The 27,439-nt window shown below is 53.9% G+C and overlaps 15 non-coding genes and 12 pseudogenes across 15 annotated transcripts; all 27 read right to left on the reverse strand.

Annotated features, from left to right (window-relative positions):
- Positions 1-93: 93 nt before the first annotated feature.
- LOC146366613 (5S ribosomal RNA) lies at positions 94-202 on the reverse strand (annotated as a pseudogene).
- Positions 203-1,131: 929 nt separating this feature from the next.
- On the reverse strand, positions 1,132-1,240 carry LOC146366614 (5S ribosomal RNA; annotated as a pseudogene).
- Positions 1,241-2,169: 929 nt separating this feature from the next.
- Positions 2,170-2,288, reverse strand: LOC146366615 (5S ribosomal RNA). The gene has a single exon (XR_014798505.1). It is a non-coding gene; the product is annotated as a 5S ribosomal RNA (ribosomal RNA).
- Positions 2,289-3,139: 851 nt separating this feature from the next.
- LOC146366616 (5S ribosomal RNA) lies at positions 3,140-3,258 on the reverse strand. Its single transcript, XR_014797694.1, has one exon. It is a non-coding gene; the product is annotated as a 5S ribosomal RNA (ribosomal RNA).
- Positions 3,259-4,187: 929 nt separating this feature from the next.
- LOC146366617 (5S ribosomal RNA) lies at positions 4,188-4,296 on the reverse strand (annotated as a pseudogene).
- Positions 4,297-5,225: 929 nt separating this feature from the next.
- Positions 5,226-5,334, reverse strand: LOC146366618 (5S ribosomal RNA; annotated as a pseudogene).
- Positions 5,335-6,263: 929 nt separating this feature from the next.
- On the reverse strand, positions 6,264-6,382 carry LOC146366619 (5S ribosomal RNA). The gene has a single exon (XR_014797695.1). It is a non-coding gene; the product is annotated as a 5S ribosomal RNA (ribosomal RNA).
- An 851-nt stretch (positions 6,383-7,233) lies between these two features.
- Positions 7,234-7,352, reverse strand: LOC146366620 (5S ribosomal RNA). The gene has a single exon (XR_014797696.1). It is a non-coding gene; the product is annotated as a 5S ribosomal RNA (ribosomal RNA).
- Positions 7,353-8,281: 929 nt separating this feature from the next.
- Positions 8,282-8,390, reverse strand: LOC146366621 (5S ribosomal RNA; annotated as a pseudogene).
- Positions 8,391-9,319: 929 nt separating this feature from the next.
- On the reverse strand, positions 9,320-9,428 carry LOC146366622 (5S ribosomal RNA; annotated as a pseudogene).
- Positions 9,429-10,357: 929 nt separating this feature from the next.
- Positions 10,358-10,476, reverse strand: LOC146366623 (5S ribosomal RNA). The gene has a single exon (XR_014797697.1). It is a non-coding gene; the product is annotated as a 5S ribosomal RNA (ribosomal RNA).
- Positions 10,477-11,327: 851 nt separating this feature from the next.
- On the reverse strand, positions 11,328-11,446 carry LOC146366624 (5S ribosomal RNA). The gene has a single exon (XR_014797698.1). It is a non-coding gene; the product is annotated as a 5S ribosomal RNA (ribosomal RNA).
- Positions 11,447-12,375: 929 nt separating this feature from the next.
- LOC146366625 (5S ribosomal RNA) lies at positions 12,376-12,484 on the reverse strand (annotated as a pseudogene).
- Positions 12,485-13,237: 753 nt separating this feature from the next.
- LOC146366626 (5S ribosomal RNA) lies at positions 13,238-13,356 on the reverse strand. Its single transcript, XR_014797700.1, has one exon. It is a non-coding gene; the product is annotated as a 5S ribosomal RNA (ribosomal RNA).
- A 929-nt stretch (positions 13,357-14,285) lies between these two features.
- LOC146366627 (5S ribosomal RNA) lies at positions 14,286-14,394 on the reverse strand (annotated as a pseudogene).
- A 929-nt stretch (positions 14,395-15,323) lies between these two features.
- Positions 15,324-15,442, reverse strand: LOC146366628 (5S ribosomal RNA). Its single transcript, XR_014797701.1, has one exon. It is a non-coding gene; the product is annotated as a 5S ribosomal RNA (ribosomal RNA).
- A 929-nt stretch (positions 15,443-16,371) lies between these two features.
- LOC146366629 (5S ribosomal RNA) lies at positions 16,372-16,480 on the reverse strand (annotated as a pseudogene).
- An 851-nt stretch (positions 16,481-17,331) lies between these two features.
- LOC146366630 (5S ribosomal RNA) lies at positions 17,332-17,440 on the reverse strand (annotated as a pseudogene).
- Positions 17,441-18,445: 1,005 nt separating this feature from the next.
- On the reverse strand, positions 18,446-18,564 carry LOC146366631 (5S ribosomal RNA). Its single transcript, XR_014797953.1, has one exon. It is a non-coding gene; the product is annotated as a 5S ribosomal RNA (ribosomal RNA).
- A 929-nt stretch (positions 18,565-19,493) lies between these two features.
- LOC146366632 (5S ribosomal RNA) lies at positions 19,494-19,612 on the reverse strand. The gene has a single exon (XR_014797880.1). It is a non-coding gene; the product is annotated as a 5S ribosomal RNA (ribosomal RNA).
- An 851-nt stretch (positions 19,613-20,463) lies between these two features.
- On the reverse strand, positions 20,464-20,572 carry LOC146366633 (5S ribosomal RNA; annotated as a pseudogene).
- Positions 20,573-21,420: 848 nt separating this feature from the next.
- On the reverse strand, positions 21,421-21,541 carry LOC146366634 (5S ribosomal RNA; annotated as a pseudogene).
- Positions 21,542-22,431: 890 nt separating this feature from the next.
- LOC146366635 (5S ribosomal RNA) lies at positions 22,432-22,550 on the reverse strand. The gene has a single exon (XR_014797992.1). It is a non-coding gene; the product is annotated as a 5S ribosomal RNA (ribosomal RNA).
- A 929-nt stretch (positions 22,551-23,479) lies between these two features.
- LOC146366636 (5S ribosomal RNA) lies at positions 23,480-23,598 on the reverse strand. The gene has a single exon (XR_014797955.1). It is a non-coding gene; the product is annotated as a 5S ribosomal RNA (ribosomal RNA).
- A 929-nt stretch (positions 23,599-24,527) lies between these two features.
- On the reverse strand, positions 24,528-24,646 carry LOC146366637 (5S ribosomal RNA). Its single transcript, XR_014798004.1, has one exon. It is a non-coding gene; the product is annotated as a 5S ribosomal RNA (ribosomal RNA).
- A 929-nt stretch (positions 24,647-25,575) lies between these two features.
- On the reverse strand, positions 25,576-25,694 carry LOC146366638 (5S ribosomal RNA). Its single transcript, XR_014797702.1, has one exon. It is a non-coding gene; the product is annotated as a 5S ribosomal RNA (ribosomal RNA).
- An 890-nt stretch (positions 25,695-26,584) lies between these two features.
- Positions 26,585-26,703, reverse strand: LOC146366639 (5S ribosomal RNA). The gene has a single exon (XR_014797985.1). It is a non-coding gene; the product is annotated as a 5S ribosomal RNA (ribosomal RNA).
- Positions 26,704-27,439: the final 736 nt, after the last annotated feature.

Genomic DNA, 27,439 nt, shown 5'->3' on the forward strand with positions numbered 1-27,439 from the left:
GAATGTCGTTTATGTGCCCTCATTAATGGGCAGCTGCTTTGGGTCTTTCAACACCCTCCTTCTCTGGATCAAAAGCAGTTCAATGACATGAAAAGCTTACAGCACCTGGTATTCCCAGGCGGTCTCCCATCCAAGTACTAACCAAGCCCAACCCTGCTTAGCTTCCGAGATCAGGCGTGCTCAGGGTGGTATGGCCGTAAGCTGCAGACCTCAGCACAAAGTGTCAATTTATGGAATCAAGTGGTGAGTTGGGCAGTACTTGAAGTTACGAAACACAACCCTCCAATTTAACTACATTGTTAATGGTAACTGCATGGTTGCCTAATACCCTAACCCAAGGACTCAATTTAGCTTTTAACCAGCAGTACAGGCCCTGGTTTGGTGTAGATGGCCTCCACCAGCAGCACAGGACCTGGTGTGGTGTAGGTGGCCTCAGCCAGAAGCAAAGGCCCTGGTGGGGTGTATATGGCCTAAGCCAGAGCCACAGGCCCTGTTGTGGTGTAGATGGACTAAGCCAGCAGCGCAAGCGCTCGTGTAATGTAGATGGCCTCAGCCAGAAGCACAGGCCCTGGTGTGGTGTAGTTGGCCTCATCCAGTAGAGCAAGCCCTCGTGTGATGTATATGGCCTCATCCAGCAGCACAGGCCCTGGTGTGATTAAAATGGCCTCAACCAGCAACACAGGCCCTGGTGTGGGGTAGATGGCTTCAGCCAGAGCCACAGGCCCTGGTGTGGTGTAGTTGGCCTCAGCCAGAGCCACAGAACCTGGTGTGGTGTTGGTGGCCAAAGCCAGGAGCACAGGCCGTGGTGTGTTGTAGATGGCCTCAGCTAGCAGCACAGGACCTGGTGAGGTGGAGGTGGCTTCTTCCTGCAACTCAGGCCCTGGTGTGTTGTAGAAGGCCTCAGCCGGAAGCACCGGTCCTCAGCCAGATGCACACGCCCTGGTGTAATTTAGATGACCTATCTTAGCAGCACAGGCCCCGGTGTGGTGCGGATGGCCTCACCTGGCAGCACAAGACATTGCTGAAAACAGCCAAAAGGAATGTCGTTTATGTGCCCTCATTAATGGGCAGCTGCTTTGGGTCTTTCAACACCCTCCTTCTCTGGATCAAAAGCAGTTCAATGACATGAAAAGCTTACAGCACCTGGTATTCCCAGGCGGTCTCCCATCCAAGTACTAACCAAGCCCAACCCTGCTTAGCTTCCGAGATCAGGCGTGCTCAGGGTGGTATGGCCGTAAGCTGCAGACCTCAGCACAAAGTGTCAATTTATGGAATCAAGTGGTGAGTTGGGCAGTACTTGAAGTTACGAAACACAACCCTCCAATTTAACTACATTGTTAATGGTAACTGCATGGTTGCCTAATACTCTAACCCAAGGACTCAATTTAGCTTTTAACCAGCAGTACAGGCCCTGGTTTGGTGTAGATGGCCTCCACCAGCAGCACAGGACCTGGTGTGGTGTAGGTGGCCTCAGCCAGAAGCAAAGGCCCTGGTGGGGTGTATATGGCCTAAGCCAGAGCCACAGGCCCTGGTGTGGTGTAGATGGACTAAGCCAGCAGCGCAAGCCCTCGTGTAATGTAGATTGCCTCAGCCAGAAGCACAGGCCCTGGTGTGGTGTAGTTGGCCTCATCCAGTAGAGCAAGCCCTCGTGTGATGTATATGGCCTCATCCAGCAGCACAGGCCCTGGTGTGATTAAAATGGCCTCAACCAGCAACACAGGCCCTGGTGTGGGGTAGATGGCTTCAGCCAGAGCCACAGGCCCTGGTGTGGTGTAGTTGGCCTCAGCCAGAGCCACAGAACCTGGTGTGGTGTTGGTGGCCAAAGCCAGGAGCACAGGCCGTGGTGTGTTGTAGATGGCCTCAGCTAGCTGCACAGGACCTGGTGAGGTGGAGGTGGCTTCTTCCTGCAACTCAGGCCCTGGTGTGTTGTAGATGTTCTCAGCCGGAAGCAACGGTCCTCAGCCAGATGCACACGCCCTGGTGTAATTTAGATGACCTATCTTAGCAGCACAGGCCCCGGTGTGGTGCGGATGGCCTCACCTGGCAGCACAAGACATTGCTGAAAACAGCCAAAAGGAATGTCGTTTATGTGCCCTCATTAATGGGCAGCTGCTTTGGGTCTTTCAACTCCCTCCTTCTCTGGATCAAAAGCAGTTCAATGACATGAAAAGCTTACAGCACCTGGTATTCCCAGGCGGTCTCCCATCCAAGTACTAACCAAGCCCAACCCTGCTTAGCTTCCGAGATCAGACGAGAGCGGGCGTGCTCAGGGTGGTATGGCCGTAAGCTGCAGACCTCAGCACAAAGTGTCAATTTATGGAATCAAGTGGTGAGTTGGGCAGTACTTGAAGTTACGAAACACAACCCTCCAATTTAACTACATTGTTAATGGTAACTGCATGGTTGCCTAATACCCTAACCCAAGGACTCAATTTTGCTTTTAACCAGCAGTACAGGCCCTGGTTTGGTGTAGATGGCCTCCACCAGCAGCACAGGACCTGGTGTGGTGTAGGTGGCCTCAGCCAGAAGCAAAGGCCCTGGTGGGGTGTATATGGCCTAAGCCAGAGCCACAGGCCCTGTTGTGGTGTAGATGGACTAAGCCAGCAGCGCAAGCCCTCGTGTAATGTAAATGGCCTCAGCCAGCAGCACAGGCCCTGGTGTGATTAAAATGGCCTCAACCAGCAACACAGGCCCTGGTGTGGGGTAGATGGCTTCAGCCAGAGCCACAGGCCCTGGTGTGGTGTAGTTGGCCTCAGCCAGAGCCACAGAACCTGGTGTGGTGTTGGTGGCCAAAGCCAGGAGCACAGGCCGTGGTGTGTTGTAGATGGCCTCAGCTAGCAGCACAGGACCTGGTGAGGTGGAGGTGGCTTCTTCCTGCAACTCAGGCCCTGGTGTGTTGTAGAAGGCCTCAGCCGGAAGCACCGGTCCTCAGCCAGATGCACACGCCCTGGTGTAATTTAGATGACCTATCTTAGCAGCACAGGCCCCGGTGTGGTGCGGATGGCCTCACCTGGCAGCACAAGACATTGCTGAAAACAGCCAAAAGGAATGTCGTTTATGTGCCCTCATTAATGGGCAGCTGCTTTGGGTCTTTCAACACCCTCCTTCTCTGGATCAAAAGCAGTTCAATGACATGAAAAGCTTACAGCACCTGGTATTCCCAGGCGGTCTCCCATCCAAGTACTAACCAAGCCCAACCCTGCTTAGCTTCCGAGATCAGACGAGAGCGGGCGTGCTCAGGGTGGTATGGCCGTAAGCTGCAGACCTCAGCACAAAGTGTCAATTTATGGAATCAAGTGGTGAGTTGGGCAGTACTTGAAGTTACGAAACACAACCCTCCAATTTAACTACATTGTTAATGGTAACTGCATGGTTGCCTAATACTCTAACCCAAGGACTCAATTTATCTTTTAACCAGCAGTACAGGCCCTGGTTTGGTGTAGATGGCCTCCACCAGCAGCACAGGACCTGGTGTGGTGTAGGTGGCCTCAGCCAGAAGCAAAGGCCCTGGTGGGGTGTATATGGCCTAAGCCAGAGCCACAGGCCCTGGTGTGGTGTAGATGGACTAAGCCAGCAGCGCAAGCCCTCGTGTAATGTAGATGGCCTCAGCCAGAAGCACAGGCCCTGGTGTGGTGTAGTTGGCCTCATCCAGTAGAGCAAGCCCTCGTGTGATGTATATGGCCTCATCCAGCAGCACAGGCCCTGGTGTGATTAAAATGGCCTCAACCAGCAACACAGGCCCTGGTGTGGGGTAGATGGCTTCAGCCAGAGCCACAGGCCCTGGTGTGGTGTAGTTGGCCTCAGCCAGAGCCACAGAACCTGGTGTGGTGTAGGTGGCCAAAGCCAGGAGCACAGGCCGTGGTGTGTTGTAGATGGCCTCAGCTAGCTGCACAGGACCTGGTGAGGTGGAGGTGGCTTCTTCCTGCAACTCAGGCCCTGGTGTGTTGTAGATTTTCTCAGCCGGAAGCACCGGTCCTCAGCCAGATGCAGACGCCCTGGTGTAATTTAGATGACCTATCTTAGCAGCACAGGTCCCGGTGTGGTGCGGATGGCCTCACCTGGCAGCACAAGACATTGCTGAAAACAGCCAAAAGGAATGTCGTTTATGTGCCCTCATTAATGGGCAGCTGCTTTGGGTCTTTCAACACCCTCCTTCTCTGGATCAAAAGCAGTTCAATGACATGAAAAGCTTCCAGCACCTGGTATTCCCAGGCGGTCTCCCATCCAAGTACTAACCAAGCCCAACCCTGCTTAGCTTCCGAGATCAGGCGTGCTCAGGGTGGTATGGCCGTAAGCTGCAGACCTCAGCACAAAGTGTCAATTTATGGAATCAAGTGGTGAGTTGGGCAGTACTTGAAGTTACGAAACACAACCCTCCAATTTAACTACATTGTTAATGGTAACTGCATGGTTGCCTAATACCCTAACCCAAGGACTCAATTTAGCTTTTAACCAGCAGTACAGGCCCTGGTTTGGTGTAGATGGCCTCCACCAGCAGCACAGGACCTGGTGTGGTGTAGGTGGCCTCAGCCAGAAGCAAAGGCCCTGGTGGGGTGTATATGGCCTAAGCCAGAGCCACAGGCCCTGTTGTGGTGTAGATGGACTAAGCCAGCAGCGCAAGCCCTCGTGTAATGTAGATGGCCTCAGCTAGATGCACAGGCCCTGGTGTGGTGTAGTTGGCCTCATCCAGTAGAGCAAGCCCTCGTGTGATGTATATGGCCTCATCCAGCAGCACAGGCCCTGGTGTGATTAAAATGGCCTCAACCAGCAACACAGGCCCTGGTGTGGGGTAGATGGCTTCAGCCAGAGCCACAGGCCCTGGTGTGGTGTAGTTGGCCTCAGCCAGAGCCACAGAACCTGGTGTGGTGTTGGTGGCCAAAGCCAGGAGCACAGGCCGTGGTGTGTTGTAGATGGCCTCAGCTAGCAGCACAGGACCTGGTGAGGTGGAGGTGGCTTCTTCCTGCAACTCAGGCCCTGGTGTGTTGTAGAAGGCCTCAGCCGGAAGCACCGGTCCTCAGCCAGATGCACACGCCCTGGTGTAATTTAGATCACCTATCTTAGCAGCACAGGCCCCGGTGTGGTGCGGATGGCCTCACCTGGCAGCACAAGACATTGCTGAAAACAGCCAAAAGGAATGTCGTTTATGTGCCCTCATTAATGGGCAGCTGCTTTGGGTCTTTCAACACCCTCCTTCTCTGGATCAAAAGCAGTTCAATGACATGAAAAGCTTACAGCACCTGGTATTCCCAGGCGGTCTCCCATCCAAGTACTAACCAAGCCCAACCCTGCTTAGCTTCCGAGATCAGGCGTGCTCAGGGTGGTATGGCCGTAAACTGCAGACCTCAGCACAAAGTGTCAATTTATGGAATCAAGTGGTGAGTTGGGCAGTACTTGAAGTTACGAAACACAACCCTCCAATTTAACTACATTGTTAATGGTAACTGCATGGTTGCCTAATACCCTAACCCAAGGACTCAATTTAGCTTTTAACCAGCAGTACAGGCCCTGGTTTGGTGTAGATGGCCTCCACCAGCAGCACAGGACCTGGTGTGGTGTAGGTGGCCTCAGCCAGAAGCAAAGGCCCTGGTGGGGTGTATATGGCCTAAGCCAGAGCCACAGGCCCTGGTGTGGTGTAGATGGACTAAGCCAGCAGCGCAAGCCCTCGTGTAATGTAGATGGCCTCAGCCAGAAGCACAGGCCCTGGTGTGGTGTAGTTGGCCTCATCCAGTAGAGCAAGCCCTCGTGTGATGTATATGGCCTCATCCAGCAGCACAGGCCCTGGTGTGATTAAAATGGCCTCAACCAGCAACACAGGCCCTGGTGTGGGGTAGATGGCTTCAGCCAGAGCCACAGGCCCTGGTGTGGTGTAGTTGGCCTCAGCCAGAGCCACAGAACCTGGTGTGGTGTTGGTGGCCAAAGCCAGGAGCACAGGCCGTGGTGTGTTGTAGATGGCCTCAGCTAGCAGCACAGGACCTGGTGAGGTGGAGGTGGCTTCTTCCTGCAACTCAGGCCCTGGTGTGTTGTAGAAGGCCTCAGCCGGAAGCACCGGTCCTCAGCCAGATGCACACGCCCTGGTGTAATTTAGATGACCTATCTTAGCAGCACAGGCCCCGGTGTGGTGCGGATGGCCTCACCTGGCAGCACAAGACATTGCTGAAAACAGCCAAAAGGAATGTCGTTTATGTGCCCTCATTAATGGGCAGCTGCTTTGGGTCTTTCAACTCCCTCCTTCTCTGGATCAAAAGCAGTTCAATGACATGAAAAGCTTACAGCACCTGGTATTCCCAGGCGGTCTCCCATCCAAGTACTAACCAAGCCCAACCCTGCTTAGCTTCCGAGATCAGACGAGAGCGGGCGTGCTCAGGGTGGTATGGCCGTAAGCTGCAGACCTCAGCACAAAGTGTCAATTTATGGAATCAAGTGGTGAGTTGGGCAGTACTTGAAGTTACGAAACACAACCCTCCAATTTAACTACATTGTTAATGGTAACTGCATGGTTGCCTAATACCCTAACCCAAGGACTCAATTTTGCTTTTAACCAGCAGTACAGGCCCTGGTTTGGTGTAGATGGCCTCCACCAGCAGCACAGGACCTGGTGTGGTGTAGGTGGCCTCAGCCAGAAGCAAAGGCCCTGGTGGGGTGTATATGGCCTAAGCCAGAGCCACAGGCCCTGTTGTGGTGTAGATGGACTAAGCCAGCAGCGCAAGCCCTCGTGTAATGTAAATGGCCTCAGCCAGCAGCACAGGCCCTGGTGTGATTAAAATGGCCTCAACCAGCAACACAGGCCCTGGTGTGGGGTAGATGGCTTCAGCCAGAGCCACAGGCCCTGGTGTGGTGTAGTTGGCCTCAGCCAGAGCCACAGAACCTGGTGTGGTGTTGGTGGCCAAAGCCAGGAGCACAGGCCGTGGTGTGTTGTAGATGGCCTCAGCTAGCAGCACAGGACCTGGTGAGGTGGAGGTGGCTTCTTCCTGCAACTCAGGCCCTGGTGTGTTGTAGAAGGCCTCAGCCGGAAGCACCGGTCCTCAGCCAGATGCACACGCCCTGGTGTAATTTAGATGACCTATCTTAGCAGCACAGGCCCCGGTGTGGTGCGGATGGCCTCACCTGGCAGCACAAGACATTGCTGAAAACAGCCAAAAGGAATGTCGTTTATGTGCCCTCATTAATGGGCAGCTGCTTTGGGTCTTTCAACACCCTCCTTCTCTGGATCAAAAGCAGTTCAATGACATGAAAAGCTTACAGCACCTGGTATTCCCAGGCGGTCTCCCATCCAAGTACTAACCAAGCCCAACCCTGCTTAGCTTCCGAGATCAGACGAGAGCGGGCGTGCTCAGGGTGGTATGGCCGTAAGCTGCAGACCTCAGCACAAAGTGTCAATTTATGGAATCAAGTGGTGAGTTGGGCAGTACTTGAAGTTACGAAACACAACCCTCCAATTTAACTACATTGTTAATGGTAACTGCATGGTTGCCTAATACTCTAACCCAAGGACTCAATTTATCTTTTAACCAGCAGTACAGGCCCTGGTTTGGTGTAGATGGCCTCCACCAGCAGCACAGGACCTGGTGTGGTGTAGGTGGCCTCAGCCAGAAGCAAAGGCCCTGGTGGGGTGTATATGGCCTAAGCCAGAGCCACAGGCCCTGGTGTGGTGTAGATGGACTAAGCCAGCAGCGCAAGCCCTCGTGTAATGTAGATGGCCTCAGCCAGAAGCACAGGCCCTGGTGTGGTGTAGTTGGCCTCATCCAGTAGAGCAAGCCCTCGTGTGATGTATATGGCCTCATCCAGCAGCACAGGCCCTGGTGTGATTAAAATGGCCTCAACCAGCAACACAGGCCCTGGTGTGGGGTAGATGGCTTCAGCCAGAGCCACAGGCCCTGGTGTGGTGTAGTTGGCCTCAGCCAGAGCCACAGAACCTGGTGTGGTGTAGGTGGCCAAAGCCAGGAGCACAGGCCGTGGTGTGTTGTAGATGGCCTCAGCTAGCTGCACAGGACCTGGTGAGGTGGAGGTGGCTTCTTCCTGCAACTCAGGCCCTGGTGTGTTGTAGATTTTCTCAGCCGGAAGCACCGGTCCTCAGCCAGATGCAGACGCCCTGGTGTAATTTAGATGACCTATCTTAGCAGCACAGGTCCCGGTGTGGTGCGGATGGCCTCACCTGGCAGCACAAGACATTGCTGAAAACAGCCAAAAGGAATGTCGTTTATGTGCCCTCATTAATGGGCAGCTGCTTTGGGTCTTTCAACACCCTCCTTCTCTGGATCAAAAGCAGTTCAATGACATGAAAAGCTTCCAGCACCTGGTATTCCCAGGCGGTCTCCCATCCAAGTACTAACCAAGCCCAACCCTGCTTAGCTTCCGAGATCAGGCGTGCTCAGGGTGGTATGGCCGTAAGCTGCAGACCTCAGCACAAAGTGTCAATTTATGGAATCAAGTGGTGAGTTGGGCAGTACTTGAAGTTACGAAACACAACCCTCCAATTTAACTACATTGTTAATGGTAACTGCATGGTTGCCTAATACCCTAACCCAAGGACTCAATTTAGCTTTTAACCAGCAGTACAGGCCCTGGTTTGGTGTAGATGGCCTCCACCAGCAGCACAGGACCTGGTGTGGTGTAGGTGGCCTCAGCCAGAAGCAAAGGCCCTGGTGGGGTGTATATGGCCTAAGCCAGAGCCACAGGCCCTGTTGTGGTGTAGATGGACTAAGCCAGCAGCGCAAGCCCTCGTGTAATGTAGATGGCCTCAGCTAGATGCACAGGCCCTGGTGTGGTGTAGTTGGCCTCATCCAGTAGAGCAAGCCCTCGTGTGATGTATATGGCCTCATCCAGCAGCACAGGCCCTGGTGTGATTAAAATGGCCTCAACCAGCAACACAGGCCCTGGTGTGGGGTAGATGGCTTCAGCCAGAGCCACAGGCCCTGGTGTGGTGTAGTTGGCCTCAGCCAGAGCCACAGAACCTGGTGTGGTGTTGGTGGCCAAAGCCAGGAGCACAGGCCGTGGTGTGTTGTAGATGGCCTCAGCTAGCAGCACAGGACCTGGTGAGGTGGAGGTGGCTTCTTCCTGCAACTCAGGCCCTGGTGTGTTGTAGAAGGCCTCAGCCGGAAGCACCGGTCCTCAGCCAGATGCACACGCCCTGGTGTAATTTAGATCACCTATCTTAGCAGCACAGGCCCCGGTGTGGTGCGGATGGCCTCACCTGGCAGCACAAGACATTGCTGAAAACAGCCAAAAGGAATGTCGTTTATGTGCCCTCATTAATGGGCAGCTGCTTTGGGTCTTTCAACACCCTCCTTCTCTGGATCAAAAGCAGTTCAATGACATGAAAAGCTTACAGCACCTGGTATTCCCAGGCGGTCTCCCATCCAAGTACTAACCAAGCCCAACCCTGCTTAGCTTCCGAGATCAGGCGTGCTCAGGGTGGTATGGCCGTAAACTGCAGACCTCAGCACAAAGTGTCAATTTATGGAATCAAGTGGTGAGTTGGGCAGTACTTGAAGTTACGAAACACAACCCTCCAATTTAACTACATTGTTAATGGTAACTGCATGGTTGCCTAATACCCTAACCCAAGGACTCAATTTAGCTTTTAACCAGCAGTACAGGCCCTGGTTTGGTGTAGATGGCCTCCACCAGCAGCACAGGACCTGGTGTGGTGTAGGTGGCCTCAGCCAGAAGCAAAGGCCCTGGTGGGGTGTATATGGCCTAAGCCAGAGCCACAGGCCCTGGTGTGGTGTAGATGGACTAAGCCAGCAGCGCAAGCCCTCGTGTAATGTAGATGGCCTCAGCCAGAAGCACAGGCCCTGGTGTGGTGTAGTTGGCCTCATCCAGTAGAGCAAGCCCTCGTGTGATGTATATGGCCTCATCCAGCAGCACAGGCCCTGGTGTGATTAAAATGGCCTCAACCAGCAACACAGGCCCTGGTGTGGGGTAGATGGCTTCAGCCAGAGCCACAGGCCCTGGTGTGGTGTAGTTGGCCTCAGCCAGAGCCACAGAACCTGGTGTGGTGTTGGTGGCCAAAGCCAGGAGCACAGGCCGTGGTGTGTTGTAGATGGCCTCAGCTAGCAGCACAGGACCTGGTGAGGTGGAGGTGGCTTCTTCCTGCAACTCAGGCCCTGGTGTGTTGTAGAAGGCCTCAGCCGGAAGCACCGGTCCTCAGCCAGATGCACACGCCCTGGTGTAATTTAGATGACCTATCTTAGCAGCACAGGCCCCGGTGTGGTGCGGATGGCCTCACCTGGCAGCACAAGACATTGCTGAAAACAGCCAAAAGGAATGTCGTTTATGTGCCCTCATTAATGGGCAGCTGCTTTGGGTCTTTCAACACCCTCCTTCTCTGGATCAAAAGCAGTTCAATGACATGAAAAGCTTACAGCACCTGGTATTCCCAGGCGGTCTCCCATCCAAGTACTAACCAAGCCCAACCCTGCTTAGCTTCCGAGATCAGACGAGAGCGGGCGTGCTCAGGGTGGTATGGCCGTAAGCTGCAGACCTCAGCACAAAGTGTCAATTTATGGAATCAAGTGGTGAGTTGGGCAGTACTTGAAGTTACGAAACACAACCCTCCAATTTAACTACATTGTTAATGGTAACTGCATGGTTGCCTAATACCCTAACCCAAGGACTCAATTTTGCTTTTAACCAGCAGTACAGGCCCTGGTTTGGTGTAGATGGCCTCCACCAGCAGCACAGGACCTGGTGTGGTGTAGGTGGCCTCAGCCAGAAGCAAAGGCCCTGGTGGGGTGTATATGGCCTAAGCCAGAGCCACAGGCCCTGTTGTGGTGTAGATGGACTAAGCCAGCAGCGCAAGCCCTCGTGTAATGTAAATGGCCTCAGCCAGCAGCACAGGCCCTGGTGTGATTAAAATGGCCTCAACCAGCAACACAGGCCCTGGTGTGGGGTAGATGGCTTCAGCCAGAGCCACAGGCCCTGGTGTGGTGTAGTTGGCCTCAGCCAGAGCCACAGAACCTGGTGTGGTGTTGGTGGCCAAAGCCAGGAGCACAGGCCGTGGTGTGTTGTAGATGGCCTCAGCTAGCAGCACAGGACCTGGTGAGGTGGAGGTGGCTTCTTCCTGCAACTCAGGCCCTGGTGTGTTGTAGAAGGCCTCAGCCGGAAGCACCGGTCCTCAGCCAGATGCACACGCCCTGGTGTAATTTAGATGACCTATCTTAGCAGCACAGGCCCCGGTGTGGTGCGGATGGCCTCACCTGGCAGCACAAGACATTGCTGAAAACAGCCAAAAGGAATGTCGTTTATGTGCCCTCATTAATGGGCAGCTGCTTTGGGTCTTTCAACACCCTCCTTCTCTGGATCAAAAGCAGTTCAATGACATGAAAAGCTTACAGCACCTGGTATTCCCAGGCGGTCTCCCATCCAAGTACTAACCAAGCCCAACCCTGCTTAGCTTCCGAGATCAGACGAGAGCGGGCGTGCTCAGGGTGGTATGGCCGTAAGCTGCAGACCTCAGCACAAAGTGTCAATTTATGGAATCAAGTGGTGAGTTGGGCAGTACTTGAAGTTACGAAACACAACCCTCCAATTTAACTACATTGTTAATGGTAACTGCATGGTTGCCTAATACTCTAACCCAAGGACTCAATTTATCTTTTAACCAGCAGTACAGGCCCTGGTTTGGTGTAGATGGCCTCCACCAGCAGCACAGGACCTGGTGTGGTGTAGGTGGCCTCAGCCAGAAGCAAAGGCCCTGGTGGGGTGTATATGGCCTAAGCCAGAGCCACAGGCCCTGTTGTGGTGTAGATGGACTAAGCCAGCAGCGCAAGCCCTCGTGTAATGTAGATGGCCTCAGCTAGATGCACAGGCCCTGGTGTGGTGTAGTTGGCCTCATCCAGTAGAGCAAGCCCTCGTGTGATGTATATGGCCTCATCCAGCAGCACAGGCCCTGGTGTGATTAAAATGGCCTCAACCAGCAACACAGGCCCTGGTGTGGGGTAGATGGCTTCAGCCAGAGCCACAGGCCCTGGTGTGGTGTAGTTGGCCTCAGCCAGAGCCACAGAACCTGGTGTGGTGTTGGTGGCCAAAGCCAGGAGCACAGGCCGTGGTGTGTTGTAGATGGCCTCAGCTAGCAGCACAGGACCTGGTGAGGTGGAGGTGGCTTCTTCCTGCAACTCAGGCCCTGGTGTGTTGTAGAAGGCCTCAGCCGGAAGCACCGGTCCTCAGCCAGATGCACACGCCCTGGTGTAATTTAGATGACCTATCTTAGCAGCACAGGCCCCGGTGTGGTGCGGATGGCCTCACCTGGCAGCACAAGACATTGCTGAAAACAGCCAAAAGGAATGTCGTTTATGTGCCCTCATTAATGGGCAGCTGCTTTGGGTCTTTCAACACCCTCCTTCTCTGGATCAAAAGCAGTTCAATGACATGAAAAGCTTACAGCACCTGGTATTCCCAGGCGGTCTCCCATCCAAGTACTAACCAAGCCCAACCCTGCTTAGCTTCCGAGATCAGGCGTGCTCAGGGTGGTATGGCCGTAAGCTGCAGACCTCAGCACAAAGTGTCAATTTATGGAATCAAGTGGTGAGTTGGGCAGTACTTGAAGTTACGAAACACAACCCTCCAATTTAACTACATTGTTAATGGTAACTGCATGGTTGCCTAATACCCTAACCCAAGGACTCAATTTAGCTTTTAACCAGCAGTACAGGCCCTGGTTTGGTGTAGATGGCCTCCACCAGCAGCACAGGACCTGGTGTGGTGTAGGTGGCCTCAGCCAGAAGCAAAGGCCCTGGTGGGGTGTATATGGCCTAAGCCAGAGCCACAGGCCCTGGTGTGGTGTAGATGGACTAAGCCAGCAGCGCAAGCCCTCGTGTAATGTAGATGGCCTCAGCCAGAAGCACAGGCCCTGGTGTGGTGTAGTTGGCCTCATCCAGTAGAGCAAGCCCTCGTGTGATGTATATGGCCTCATCCAGCAGCACAGGCCCTGGTGTGATTAAAATGGCCTCAACCAGCAACACAGGCCCTGGTGTGGGGTAGATGGCTTCAGCCAGAGCCACAGGCCCTGGTGTGGTGTAGTTGGCCTCAGCCAGAGCCACAGAACCTGGTGTGGTGTTGGTGGCCAAAGCCAGGAGCACAGGCCGTGGTGTGTTGTAGATGGCCTCACCTGGCAGCACAAGACATTGCTGAAAACAGCCAAAAGGAATGTCGTTTATGTGCCCTCATTAATGGGCAGCTGCTTTGGGTCTTTCAACTCCCTCCTTCTCTGGATCAAAAGCAGTTCAATGACATGAAAAGCTTACAGCACCTGGTATTCCCAGGCGGTCTCCCATCCAAGTACTAACCAAGCCCAACCCTGCTTAGCTTCCGAGATCAGACGAGAGCGGGCGTGCTCAGGGTGGTATGGCCGTAAGCTGCAGACCTCAGCACAAAGTGTCAATTTATGGAATCAAGTGGTGAGTTGGGCAGTACTTGAAGTTACGAAACACAACCCTCCAATTTAACTACATTGTTAATGGTAACTGCATGGTTGCCTAATACTCTAACCCAAGGACTCAATTTATCTTTTAACCAGCAGTACAGGCCCTGGTTTGGTGTAGATGGCCTCCACCAGCAGCACAGGACCTGGTGTGGTGTAGGTGGCCTCAGCCAGAAGCAAAGGCCCTGGTGGGGTGTATATGGCCTAAGCCAGAGCCACAGGCCCTGTTGTGGTGTAGATGGACTAAGCCAGCAGCGCAAGCCCTCGTGTAATGTAGATGGCCTCAGCTAGATGCACAGGCCCTGGTGTGGTGTAGTTGGCCTCATCCAGTAGAGCAAGCCCTCGTGTGATGTATATGGCCTCATCCAGCAGCACAGGCCCTGGTGTGATTAAAATGGCCTCAACCAGCAACACAGGCCCTGGTGTGGGGTAGATGGCTTCAGCCAGAGCCACAGGCCCTGGTGTGGTGTAGTTGGCCTCAGCCAGAGCCACAGAACCTGGTGTGGTGTTGGTGGCCAAAGCCAGGAGCACAGGCCGTGGTGTGTTGTAGATGGCCTCAGCTAGCAGCACAGGACCTGGTGAGGTGGAGGTGGCTTCTTCCTGCAACTCAGGCCCTGGTGTGCTGTAGAAGGCCTCAGCCGGAAGCACCGGTCCTCAGCCAGATGCACACGCCCTGGTGTAATTTAGATCACCTATCTTAGCAGCACAGGCCCCGGTGTGGTGCGGATGGCCTCACCTGGCAGCACAAGACATTGCTGAAAACAGCCAAAAGGAATGTCGTTTATGTGCCCTCATTAATGGGCAGCTGCTTTGGGTCTTTCAACACCCTCCTTCTCTGGATCAAAAGCAGTTCAATGACATGAAAAGCTTACAGCACCTGGTATTCCCAGGCGGTCTCCCATCCAAGTACTAACCAAGCCCAACCCTGCTTAGCTTCCGAGATCAGGCGTGCTCAGGGTGGTATGGCCGTAAGCTGCAGACCTCAGCACAAAGTGTCAATTTATGGAATCAAGTGGTGAGTTGGGCAGTACTTGAAGTTACGAAACACAACCCTCCAATTTAACTACATTGTTAATGGTAACTGCATGGTTGCCTAATACCCTAACCCAAGGACTCAATTTAGCTTTTAACCAGCAGTACAGGCCCTGGTTTGGTGTAGATGGCCTCCACCAGCAGCACAGGACCTGGTGTGGTGTAGGTGGCCTCAGCCAGAAGCAAAGGCCCTGGTGGGGTGTATATGGCCTAAGCCAGAGCCACAGGCCCTGGTGTGGTGTAGATGGACTAAGCCAGCAGCGCAAGCCCTCGTGTAATGTAGATGGCCTCAGCCAGAAGCACAGGCCCTGGTGTGGTGTAGTTGGCCTCATCCAGTAGAGCAAGCCCTCGTGTGATGTATATGGCCTCATCCAGCAGCACAGGCCCTGGTGTGATTAAAATGGCCTCAACCAGCAACACAGGCCCTGGTGTGGGGTAGATGGCTTCAGCCAGAGCCACAGGCCCTGGTGTGGTGTAGTTGGCCTCAGCCAGAGCCACAGAACCTGGTGTGGTGTTGGTGGCCAAAGCCAGGAGCACAGGCCGTGGTGTGTTGTAGATGGCCTCAGCTAGCAGCACAGGACCTGGTGAGGTGGAGGTGGCTTCTTCCTGCAACTCAGGCCCTGGTGTGTTGTAGAAGGCCTCAGCCGGAAGCACCGGTCCTCAGCCAGATGCACACGCCCTGGTGTAATTTAGATGACCTATCTTAGCAGCACAGGCCCCGGTGTGGTGCGGATGGCCTCACCTGGCAGCACAAGACATTGCTGAAAACAGCCAAAAGGAATGTCGTTTATGTGCCCTCATTAATGGGCAGCTGCTTTGGGTCTTTCAACAACCTCCTTCTCTGGATCAAAAGCAGTTCAATGACATGAAAAGCTTACAGCACCTGGTATTCCCAGGCGGTCTCCCATCCAAGTACTAACCAAGCCCAACCCTGCTTAGCTTCCGAGATCAGACGAGAGCGGGCGTGCTCAGGGTGGTATGGCCGTAAGCTGCAGACCTCAGCACAAAGTGTCAATTTATGGAATCAAGTGGTGAGTTGGGCAGTACTTGAAGTTACGAAACACAACCCTCCAATTTAACTACATTGTTAATGGTAACTGCATGGTTGCCTAATACTCTAACCCAAGGACTCAATTTATCTTTTAACCAGCAGTACAGGCCCTGGTTTGGTGTAGATGGCCTCCACCAGCAGCACAGGACCTGGTGTGGTGTAGGTGGCCTCAGCCAGAAGCAAAGGCCCTGGTGGGGTGTATATGGCCTAAGCCAGAGCCACAGGCCCTGGTGTGGTGTAGATGGACTAAGCCAGCAGCGCAAGCCCTCGTGTAATGTAGATTGCCTCAGCCAGAAGCACAGGCCCTGGTGTGGTGTAGTTGGCCTCATCCAGTAGAGCAAGCCCTCGTGTGATGTATATGGCCTCATCCAGCAGCACAGGCCCTGGTGTGATTAAAATGGCCTCAACCAGCAACACAGGCCCTGGTGTGGGGTAGATGGCTTCAGCCAGAGCCACAGGCCCTGGTGTGGTGTAGTTGGCCTCAGCCAGAGCCACAGAACCTGGTGTGGTGTAGGTGGCCAAAGCCAGGAGCACAGGCCGTGGTGTGTTGTAGATGGCCTCAGCTAGCTGCACAGGACCTGGTGAGGTGGAGGTGGCTTCTTCCTGCAACTCAGGCCCTGGTGTGTTGTAGATGTTCTCAGCCGGAAGCAACGGTCCTCAGCCAGATGCACACGCCCTGGTGTAATTTAGATGACCTATCTTAGCAGCACAGGCCCCGGTGTGGTGCGGATGGCCTCACCTGGCAGCACAAGACATTGCTGAAAACAGCCAAAAGGAATGTCGTTTATGTGCCCTCATTAATGGGCAGCTGCTTTGGGTCTTTCAACACCCTCCTTCTCTGGATCAAAAGCAGTTCAATGACATGAAAAGCTTACAGCACCTGGTATTCCCAGGCGGTCTCCCATCCAAGTACTAACCAAGCCCAACCCTGCTTAGCTTCCGAGATCAGGCGTGCTCAGGGTGGTATGGCCGTAAGCTGCAGACCTCAGCACAAAGTGTCAATTTATGGAATCAAGTGGTGAGTTGGGCAGTACTTGAAGTTACGACACACAACCCTCCAATTTAACTACATTGTTAATGGTAACTGCATGGTTGCCTAATACCCTAACCCAAGGACTCAATTTAGCTTTTAACCAGCAGTACAGGCCCTGGTTTGGTGTAGATGGCCTCCACCAGCAGCACAGGACCTGGTGTGGTGTAGGTGGCCTCAGCCAGAAGCAAAGGCCCTGGTGGGGTGTATATGGCCTAAGCCAGAGCCACAGGCCCTGTTGTGGTGTAGATGGACTAAGCCAGCAGCGCAAGCCCTCGTGTAATGTAAATGGCCTCAGCCAGCAGCACAGGCCCTGGTGTGATTAAAATGGCCTCAACCAGCAACACAGGCCCTGGTGTGGGGTAGATGGCTTCAGCCAGAGCCACAGGCCCTGGTGTGGTGTAGTTGGCCTCAGCCAGAGCCACAGAACCTGGTGTGGTGTTGGTGGCCAAAGCCAGGAGCACAGGCCGTGGTGTGTTGTAGATGGCCTCAGCTAGCAGCACAGGACCTGGTGAGGTGGAGGTGGCTTCTTCCTGCAACTCAGGCCCTGGTGTGTTGTAGAAGGCCTCAGCCGGAAGCACCGGTCCTCAGCCAGATGCACACGCCCTGGTGTAATTTAGATGACCTATCTTAGCAGCACAGGCCCCGGTGTGGTGCGGATGGCCTCACCTGGCAGCACAAGACATTGCTGAAAACAGCCAAAAGGAATGTCGTTTATGTGCCCTCATTAATGGGCAGCTGCTTTGGGTCTTTCAACACCCTCCTTCTCTGGATCAAAAGCAGTTCAATGACATGAAAAGCTTACAGCACCTGGTATTCCCAGGCGGTCTCCCATCCAAGTACTAACCAAGCCCAACCCCGCTTAGCTTACGAGATCAGGCGTGCTCAGGGTGGTATGGCCGTAAGCTGCAGACCTCAGCACAGTGTCAATTTATGGAATCAAGTGGTGAGTTGGGCAGTACTTGAAGTTACGAAACACAACCCTCCAATTTAACGACATTGTTAATGGTAACTGCATGGTTGCCTAATACCCTAACCCAAGGATTCAATTTAGCTTTTAACCAGCAGTACAGGCCCTGGTTTGGTGTAGACGGCCTCCACCAGCAGCACAGGACCTGGTGTGGTGTAGGTGGCCTCAGCCAGAAGCAAAGGCCCTGGTGGGGTGTATATGGCCTAAGCCAGAGCCACAGGCCCTGTTGTGGTGTAGATGGACTAAGCCAGCAGCGCAAGCCCTCGTGTAATGTAGATGGCCTCAGCCAGAAGCACAGGCCCTGGTGTGGTGTAGATGGACTAAGCCAGCAGCGCAAGCCCTCGTGTAATGTAGATGGCCTCAGCCAGAAGCACAGGCCCTGGTGTGGTGTAGTTGGCCTCATCCAGTAGAGCAAGCCCTCGTGTGATGTATATGGCCTCATCCAGCAGCACAGGCCCTGGTGTGATTAAAATGGCCTCAACCAGCAACACAGGCCTTGGTGTGGGGTAGATGGCTTCAGCCAGAGCCACAGGCCCTGGTGTGGTGTAGTTGGCCTCAGCCAGAGCCACAGAACCTGGTGTGGTGTTGGTGGCCAAAGCCAGGAGCACAGGCCGTGGTGTGTTGTAGATGGCCTCAGCTAACAGCACAGGACCTGGTGAGGTGGAGGTGGCTTCTTCCTGAAACTCAGGCCCTGGTGTGTTGTAGATGGCCTCAGCCGGAAGCACCGGTCCTCAGCCAGATGCACACGCCCTGGTGTAATTTAGATGACCTATCTTAGCAGCACAGGCCCCGGTGTGGTGCGGATGGCCTCACCTGGCAGCACAAGACATTGCTGAAAAAAGCCAAAAGGAATGTCGTTTATGTGCCCTCATTAATGGGCAGCTGCTTTGGGTCTTTCAACACCCTCCTTCTCTGGATCAAAAGCAGTTCAATGACATGAAAAGCTTACGGCATCTGGTATTCCCAGGCGGTCTCCCATCCAAGTACTAACCAAGCCCAACCCTGCTTAGCTTCCGAGATCAGACGAGAGCGGGCGTGCTCAGGGTGGTATGGCCGTAAGCTGCAGACCTCAGTACAAAGTGTCAATTTATGGAATCAAGTGGTGAGTTGGGCAGTACTTGAAGTTACGAAACACAACCCTCCAATTTAACTACATTGTTAATGGTAACTGCATGGTTGCCTAATGCTCTAACCCAAGGACTCAATTTAGCTTTTAACCAGCAGTACAGGCCCTGGTTTGGTGTAGATGGCCTCCACCAGCAGCACAGGACCTGGTGTGGTGTAGGTGGCCTCAGCCAGAAGCAAAGGCCCTGGTGGGGTGTATATGGCCTAAGCCAGAGCCACAGGCCCTGGTGTGGTGTAGATGGACTAAGCCAGCAGCGCAAGCCCTCGTGTAATGTAGATTGCCTCAGCCAGAAGCACAGGCCCTGGTGTGGTGTAGTTGGCCTCATCCAGTAGAGCAAGCCCTCGTGTGATGTATATGGCCTCATCCAGCAGCACAGGCCCTGGTGTGATTAAAATGGCCTCAACCAGCAACACAGGCCCTGGTGTGGGGTAGATGGCTTCAGCCAGAGCCACAGGCCCTGGTGTGGTGTAGTTGGCCTCAGCCAGAGCCACAGAACCTGGTGTGGTGTAGGTGGCCAAAGCCAGGAGCACAGGCCGTGGTGTGTTGTAGATGGCCTCAGCTAGCTGCACAGGACCTGGTGAGGTGGAGGTGGCTTCTTCCTGCAACTCAGGCCCTGGTGTGTTGTAGATGTTCTCAGCCGGAAGCAACGGTCCTCAGCCAGATGCACACGCCCTGGTGTAATTTAGATGACCTATCTTAGCAGCACAGGCCCCGGTGTGGTGCGGATGGCCTCACCTGGCAGCACAAGACATTGCTGAAAACAGCCAAAAGGAATGTCGTTTATGTGCCCTCATTAATGGGCAGCTGCTTTGGGTCTTTCAACACCCTCCTTCTCTGGATCAAAAGCAGTTCAATGACATGAAAAGCTTACAGCACCTGGTATTCCCAGGCGGTCTCCCATCCAAGTACTAACCAAGCCCAACCCTGCTTAGCTTCCGAGATCAGACGAGAGCGGGCGTGCTCAGGGTGGTATGGCTGTAAGCTGCAGACCTCAGCACAAAGTGTCAATTTATGGAATCAAGTGGTGAGTTGGGCAGTACTTGAAGTTACGACACACAACCCTCCAATTTAACTACATTGTTAATGGTAACTGCATGGTTGCCTAATACCCTAACCCAAGGACTCAATTTTGCTTTTAACCAGCAGTACAGGCCCTGGTTTGGTGTAGATGGCCTCCACCAGCAGCACAGGACCTGGTGTGGTGTAGGTGGCCTCAGCCAGAAGCAAAGGCCCTGGTGGGGTGTATATGGCCTAAGCCAGAGCCACAGGCCCTGTTGTGGTGTAGATGGAATAAGCCAGCAGCGCAAGCCCTCGTGTAATGTAAATGGCCTCAGCCAGCAGCACAGGCCCTGGTGTGATTAAAATGGCCTCAACCAGCAACACAGGCCCTGGTGTGGGGTAGATGGCTTCAGCCAGAGCCACAGGCCCTGGTGTGGTGTAGTTGGCCTCAGCCAGAGCCACAGAACCTGGTGTGGTGTTGGTGGCCAAAGCCAGGAGCACAGGCCGTGGTGTGTTGTAGATGGCCTCAGCTAGCAGCACAGGACCTGGTGAGGTGGAGGTGGCTTCTTCCTGCAACTCAGGCCCTGGTGTGTTGTAGAAGGCCTCAGCCGGAAGCACCGGTCCTCAGCCAGATGCACACGCCCTGGTGTAATTTAGATCACCTATCTTAGCAGCACAGGCCCCGGTGTGGTGCGGATGGCCTCACCTGGCAGCACAAGACATTGCTGAAAACAGCCAAAAGGAATGTCGTTTATGTGCCCTCATTAATGGGCAGCTGCTTTGGGTCTTTCAACACCCTCCTTCTCTGGATCAAAAGCAGTTCAATGACATGAAAAGCTTACAGCACCTGGTATTCCCAGGCGGTCTCCCATCCAAGTACTAACCAAGCCCAACCCCGCTTAGCTTACGAGATCAGGCGTGCTCAGGGTGGTATGGCCGTAAGCTGCAGACCTCAGCACAGTGTCAATTTATGGAATCAAGTGGTGAGTTGGGCAGTACTTGAAGTTACGAAACACAACCCTCCAATTTAACGACATTGTTAATGGTAACTGCATGGTTGCCTAATACCCTAACCCAAGGATTCAATTTAGCTTTTAACCAGCAGTACAGGCCCTGGTTTGGTGTAGACAGCCTCCACCAGCAGCACAGGACCTGGTGTGGTGTAGGTGGCCTCAGCCAGAAGCAAAGGCCCTGGTGGGGTGTATATGGCCTAAGCCAGAGCCACAGGCCCTGTTGTGGTGTAGATGGACTAAGCCAGCAGCGCAAGCCCTCGTGTAATGTAGATGGCCTCAGCCAGAAGCACAGGCCCTGGTGTGGTGTAGTTGGCCTCATCCAGTAGAGCAAGCCCTCGTGTGATGTATATGGCCTCATCCAGCAGCACAGGCCCTGGTGTGATTAAAATGGCCTCAACCAGCAACACAGGCCCTGGTGTGGGGTAGATGCCAAAGCCAGGAGCACAGGCCGTGGTGTGTTGTAGATGGCCTCAGCTAGCTGCACAGGACCTGGTGAGGTGGAGGTGGCTTCTTCCTGCAACTCAGGCCCTGGTGTGTTGTAGATGGCCTCAGCCGGAAGCACCGGTCCTCAGCCAGATGCACACGCCCTGGTGTAATTTAGATCACCTATCTTAGCAGCACAGGCCCCGGTGTGGTGCGGATGGCCTCACCTGGCAGCACAAGACATTGCTGAAAACAGCCAAAAGGAATGTCGTTTATGTGCCCTCATTAATGGGCAGCTGCTTTGGGTCTTTCAACACCCTCCTTCTCTGGATCAAAAGCAGTTCAATGACATGAAAAGCTTACAGCACCTGGTATTCCCAGGCGGTCTCCCATCCAAGTACTAACCAAGCCCAACCCCGCTTAGCTTCCGACATACAGACGAGATCGGGCCGTGCTCAGGGTGGTATGGCCGTAAGCTGCAGACCTCAGCATAAAGTGTCAATTTATGGAATCAAGTGGTGAGTTGGGCAGTACTTGAAGTTACGAAACACAACCCTCCAATTTAACTACATTGTTAATGGTAACTGCATGGTTGCCTAATACTCTAACCCAAGGACTCAATTTAGCTTTTAACCAGCAGTACAGGCCCTGGTTTGGTGTAGATGGCCTCCACCAGCAGCACAGGACCTGGTGTGGTGTACGTGGCCTCAGCCAGAATCAAAGGCCCTGGTGGGGTGTATATGGCCTAAGCCAGAGCCAAAGGCCCTGTTGTGGTGTAGATGGACTAAGCCAGCAGCGCAAGCCCTCGTGTAATGTAGATGGCCTCAGCCAGAAGCACAGGCCCTGGTTTGGTGTAGTTGTTCTCATCCAGTAGAGCAAACCCTCGTGTGATGTATATGGCCTCATCCAGCAGCACAGGCCCTGGTGTGATTAAAATGGCCTCAACCAGCAACACAGGCCCTGGTGTGGGGTAGATGGCCTCAGCCAGAGCCACAGAACCTGGTGTGGTGTTGGTGGCCAAAGCCAGGAGCACAGGCCGTGGTGTGTTGTAGATGGCCTCAGCTAGCAGCACAGGACCTGGTGAGGTGGAGGTGGCTTCTTCCTGAAACTCAGGCCGTGGTGTGTTGTAGAAGGCCTCAGCCGGAAGCACCGGTCCTCAGCCAGATGCACACGCCCTGGTGTAATTTAGATGACCTATCTTAGCAGCACAGGCCCCGGTGTGGTGCGGATGGCCTCACCTGGCAGCACAAGACATTGCTGAAAACAGCCAAAAGGAATGTCGTTTATGTGCCCTCATTAATGGGCAGCTGCTTTGGGTCTTTCAACACCCTCCTTCTCTGGATCAAAAGCAGTTCAATGACATGAAAAGCTTACAGCACCTGGTATTCTCAGGCGGTCTCCCATCCAAGTACTAACCAAGCCCAACCCTGCTTAGCTTCCGAGATCAGACGAGAGCAGGGGTGCTCAGGGTGGTATGGCCGTAAGCTGCAGACCTCAGCACAAAGTGTCAATTTATGGAATCAAGTGGTGAGTTGGGCAGTACTTGAAGTTACGAAACACAACCCTCCAATTTAACTACATTGTTAATGGTAACTGCATGGTTGCCTAATACTCTAACCCAAGGACTCAATTTAGCTTTTAACCAGCAGTACAGGCCCTGGTTTGGTGTAGATGGCCTCCACCAGCAGCACAGGACCTGGTGTGGTGTAGGTGGCCTCAGCCAGAAGCAAAGGCCCTGGTGGGGTGTATATGGCCTAAGCCAGAGCCACAGGCCCTGGTGTGGTGTAGATGGACTAAGCCAGCAGCACAAGCCCTCGTGTAATGTAGATGGCCTCAGCCAGAAGCACAGGCCCTGGTGTGGTGTAGTTGGCCTCATCCAGTAGAGCAAGCCCTCGTGTGATGTATATGGCCTCATCCAGCAGCACAGGCCCTGGTGTGATTAAAATGGCCTCAACCAGCAACACAGGCCCTGGTGTGGGGTAGATGGCTTCAGCCAGAGCCACAGGCCCTGGTGTGGTGTAGTTGGCCTCAGCCAGAGCCACAGAACCTGGTGTGGTGTAGGTGGCCAAAGCCAGGAGCACAGGCCGTGGTGTGTTGTAGATGGCCTCAGCTAGCTGCACAGGACCTGGTGAGGTGGAGGTGGCTTCTTCCTGCAACTCAGGCCCTGGTGTGTTGTAGATGTTCTCAGCCGGAAGCAACGGTCCTCAGCCAGATGCACACGCCCTGGTGTAATTTAGATGACCTATCTTAGCAGCACAGGCCCCGGTGTGGTGCGGATGGCCTCACCTGGCAGCACAAGACATTGCTGAAAACAGCCAAAAGGAATGTCGTTTATGTGCCCTCATTAATGGGCAGCTGCTTTGGGTCTTTCAACACCCTCCTTCTCTGGATCAAAAGCAGTTCAATGACATGAAAAGCTTACGGCATCTGGTATTCCCAGGCGGTCTCCCATCCAAGTACTAACCAAGCCCAACCCTGCTTAGCTTCCGAGATCAGACGAGAGCGGGCGTGCTCAGGGTGGTATGGCCGTAAGCTGCAGACCTCAGTACAAAGTGTCAATTTATGGAATCAAGTGGTGAGTTGGGCAGTACTTGAAGTTACGAAACACAACCCTCCAATTTAACTACATTGTTAATGGTAACTGCATGGTTGCCTAATACTCTAACCCAAGGACTCAATTTAGCTTTTAACCAGCAGTACAGGCCCTGGTTTGGTGTAGATGGCCTCCACCAGCAGCACAGGACCTGGTGTGGTGTAGGTGGCCTCAGCCAGAAGCAAAGGCCCTGGTGGGGTGTATATGGCCTAAGCCAGAGCCACAGGCCCTGGTGTGGTGTAGATGGACTAAGCCAGCAGCGCAAGCCCTCGTGTAATGTAGATTGCCTCAGCCAGAAGCACAGGCCCTGGTGTGGTGTAGTTGGCCTCATCCAGTAGAGCAAGCCCTCGTGTGATGTATATGGCCTCATCCAGCAGCACAGGCCCTGGTGTGATTAAAATGGCCTCAACCAGCAACACAGGCCCTGGTGTGGGGTAGATGGCTTCAGCCAGAGCCACAGGCCCTGGTGTGGTGTAGTTGGCCTCAGCCAGAGCCACAGAACCTGGTGTGGTGTAGGTGGCCAAAGCCAGGAGCACAGGCCGTGGTGTGTTGTAGATGGCCTCAGCTAGCTGCACAGGACCTGGTGAGGTGGAGGTGGCTTCTTCCTGCAACTCAGGCCCTGGTGTGTTGTAGATGTTCTCAGCCGGAAGCAACGGTCCTCAGCCAGATGCAGACGCCCTGGTGTAATTTAGATGACCTATCTTAGCAGCACAGGCCCCGGTGTGGTGCGGATGGCCTCACCTGGCAGCACAAGACATTGCTGAAAACAGCCAAAAGGAATGTCGTTTATGTGCCCTCATTAATGGGCAGCTGCTTTGGGTCTTTCAACACCCTCCTTCTCTGGATCAAAAGCAGTTCAATGACATGAAAAGCTTACGGCACCTGGTATTCCCAGGCGGTCTCCCATCCAAGTACTAACCAAGCCAAACCCTGCTTAGCTTCCGAGATCAGACGAGAGCGGGCGTGCTCAGGGTGGTATGGCCGTAAGCTGCAGACCTCAGCACAAAGTGTCAATTTATGGAATCAAGTGGTGAGTTGGGCAGTACTTGAAGTTACGAAACACAACCCTCCAATTTAACTACATTGTTAATGGTAACTGCATGGTTGCCTAATACTCTAACCCAAGGACTCAATTTATCTTTTAACCAGCAGTACAGGCCCTGGTTTGGTGAAGATGGCCTCCACCAGCAGCACAGGACCTGGTGTGGTGTAGGTGGCCTCAGCCAGAAGCAAAGGCCCTGGTGGGGTGTATATGGCCTAAGCCAGAGCCACAGGCCCTGGTGTGGTGTAGATGGACTAAGCCAGCAGCGCTAGCCCTCGTGTAATGTAGATGGCCTCAGCCAGAAGCACAGGTCCTGGTGTGGTGTAGTTGGCCTCATCCAGTAGAGCAAGCCCTCGTGTGATGTATATGGCCTCATCCAGCAGCACAGGCCCTGGTGTGATTAAAATGGCCTCAACCAGCAACACAGGCCCTGGTGTGGGGTAGATGGCTTCAGCCAGAGCCACAGGCCCTGGTGTGGTGTAGTTGGCCTCAGCCAGAGCCACAGAACCTGGTGTGGTGTAGGTGGCCAAAGCCAGGAGCACAGGCCGTGGTGTGTTGTAGATGGCCTCAGCTAGCTGCACAGGACCTGGTGAGGTGGAGGTGGCTTCTTCCTGCAACTCAGGCCCTGGTGTGTTGTAGATTTTCTCAGCCGGAAGCACCGGTCCTCAGCCAGATGCACACGCCCTGGTGTAATTTAGATGACCTATCTTAGCAGCACAGGCCCCGGTGTGGTGCGGATGGCCTCACCTGGCAGCACAAGACATTGCTGAAAACAGCCAAAAGGAATGTCGTTTATGTGCCCTCATTAATGGGCAGCTGCTTTGGGTCTTTCAACACCCTCCTTCTCTGGATCAAAAGCAGTTCAATGACATGAAAAGCTTACAGCACCTGGTATTCCCAGGCGGTCTCCCATCCAAGTACTAACCAAGCCCAACCCTGCTTAGCTTCCGAGATCAGACGAGAGCGGGCGTGCTCAGGGTGGTATGGCCGTAAGCTGCAGACCTCAGCACAAAGTGTCAATTTATGGAATCAAGTGGTGAGTTGGGCAGTACTTGAAGTTACGAAACACAACCCTCCAATTTAACTACATTGTTAATGGTAACTGCATGGTTGCCTAATACTCTAACCCAAGGACTCAATTTATCTTTTAACCAGCAGTACAGGCCCTGGTTTGGTGTAGATGGCCTCCACCAGCAGCACAGGACCTGGTGTGGTGTACGTGGCCTCAGCCAGAAGCAAAGGCCCTGGTGGGGTGTATATGGCCTAAGCCAGAGCCAAAGGCCCTGTTGTGGTGTAGATGGACTAAGCCAGCAGCGCAAGCCCTCGTGTAATGTAGATGGCCTCAGCCAGAAGCACAGGCCCTGGTTTGGTGTAGTTGTTCTCATCCAGTAGAGCAAACCCTCGTGTGATGTATATGGCCTCATCCAGCAGCACAGGCCCTGGTGTGATTAAAATGGCCTCAACCAGCAACACAGGCCCTGGTGTGGGGTAGATGGCTTCAGCCAGAGCCACAGAACCTGGTGTGGTGTTGGTGGCCAAAGCCAGGAGCACAGGCCGTGGTGTGTTGTAGATGGCCTCAGCTAGCAGCACAGGACCTGGTGAGGTGGAGGTGGCTTCTTCCTGAAACTCAGGCCCTGGTGTGTTGTAGAAGGCCTCAGCCGGAAGCACCGGTCCTCAGCCAGATGCACACGCCCTGGTGTAATTTAGATGACCTATCTTAGCAGCACAGGCCCCGGTGTGGTGCGGATGGCCTCACCTGGCAGCACAAGACATTGCTGAAAACAGCCAAAAGGAATGTCGTTTATGTGCCCTCATTAATGGGCAGCTGCTTTGGGTCTTTCAACACCCTCCTTCTCTGGATCAAAAGCAGTTCAATGACATGAAAAGCTTACAGCACCTGGTATTCCCAGGCAGTCTCCCATCCAAGTACTAACCAAGCCCAACCCTGCTTAGCTTCCGAGATCAGACGAGAGCGGGGGTGCTCAGGGTGGTATGGCCGTAAGCTGCAGACCTCAGCACAAAGTGTCAATTTATGGAATCAAGTGGTGAGTTGGGCAGTACTTGAAGTTACGAAACACAACCCTCCAATTTAACTACATTGTTAATGGTAACTGCATGGTTGCCTAATACTCTAACCCAAGGACTCAATTTATCTTTTAACCAGCAGTACAGGCCCTGGTTTGGTGTAGATGGCCTCCACCAGCAGCACAGGACCTGGTGTGGTGTAGGTGGCCTCAGCCAGAAGCAAAGGCCCTGGTGGGGTGTATATGGCCTAAGCCAGAGCCACAGGCCCTGGTGTGGTGTAGATGGACTAAGCCAGCAGCGCAAGCCCTCGTGTAATGTAGATGGCCTCAGCCAGAAGCACAGGCCCTGGTGTGGTGTAGTTGGCCTCATCCAGTAGAGCAAGCCCTCGTGTGATGTATATGGCCTCATCCAGCAGCACAGGCCCTGGTGTGATTAAAATGGCCTCAACCAGCAACACAGGCCCTGGTGTGGGGTAGATGGCTTCAGCCAGAGCCACAGGCCCTGGTGTGGTGTAGTTGGCCTCAGCCAGAGCCACAGAACCTGGTGTGGTGTAGGTGGCCAAAGCCAGGAGCACAGGCCGTGGTGTGTTGTAGATGGCCTCAGCTAGCTGCACAGGACCTGGTGAGGTGGAGGTGGCTTCTTCCTGCAACTCAGGCCCTGGTGTGTTGTAGATTTTCTCAGCCGGAAGCACCGGTCCTCAGCCAGATGCAGACGC

The sequence above is a fragment of the Perissodus microlepis genome, chromosome 18 (genome assembly GCF_051167445.1).
Source record: "Perissodus microlepis isolate ML-2025 ecotype Zambia chromosome 18, ASM5116744v1, whole genome shotgun sequence".
Taxonomy (NCBI): Eukaryota; Metazoa; Chordata; class Actinopteri; order Cichliformes; family Cichlidae; genus Perissodus; species Perissodus microlepis.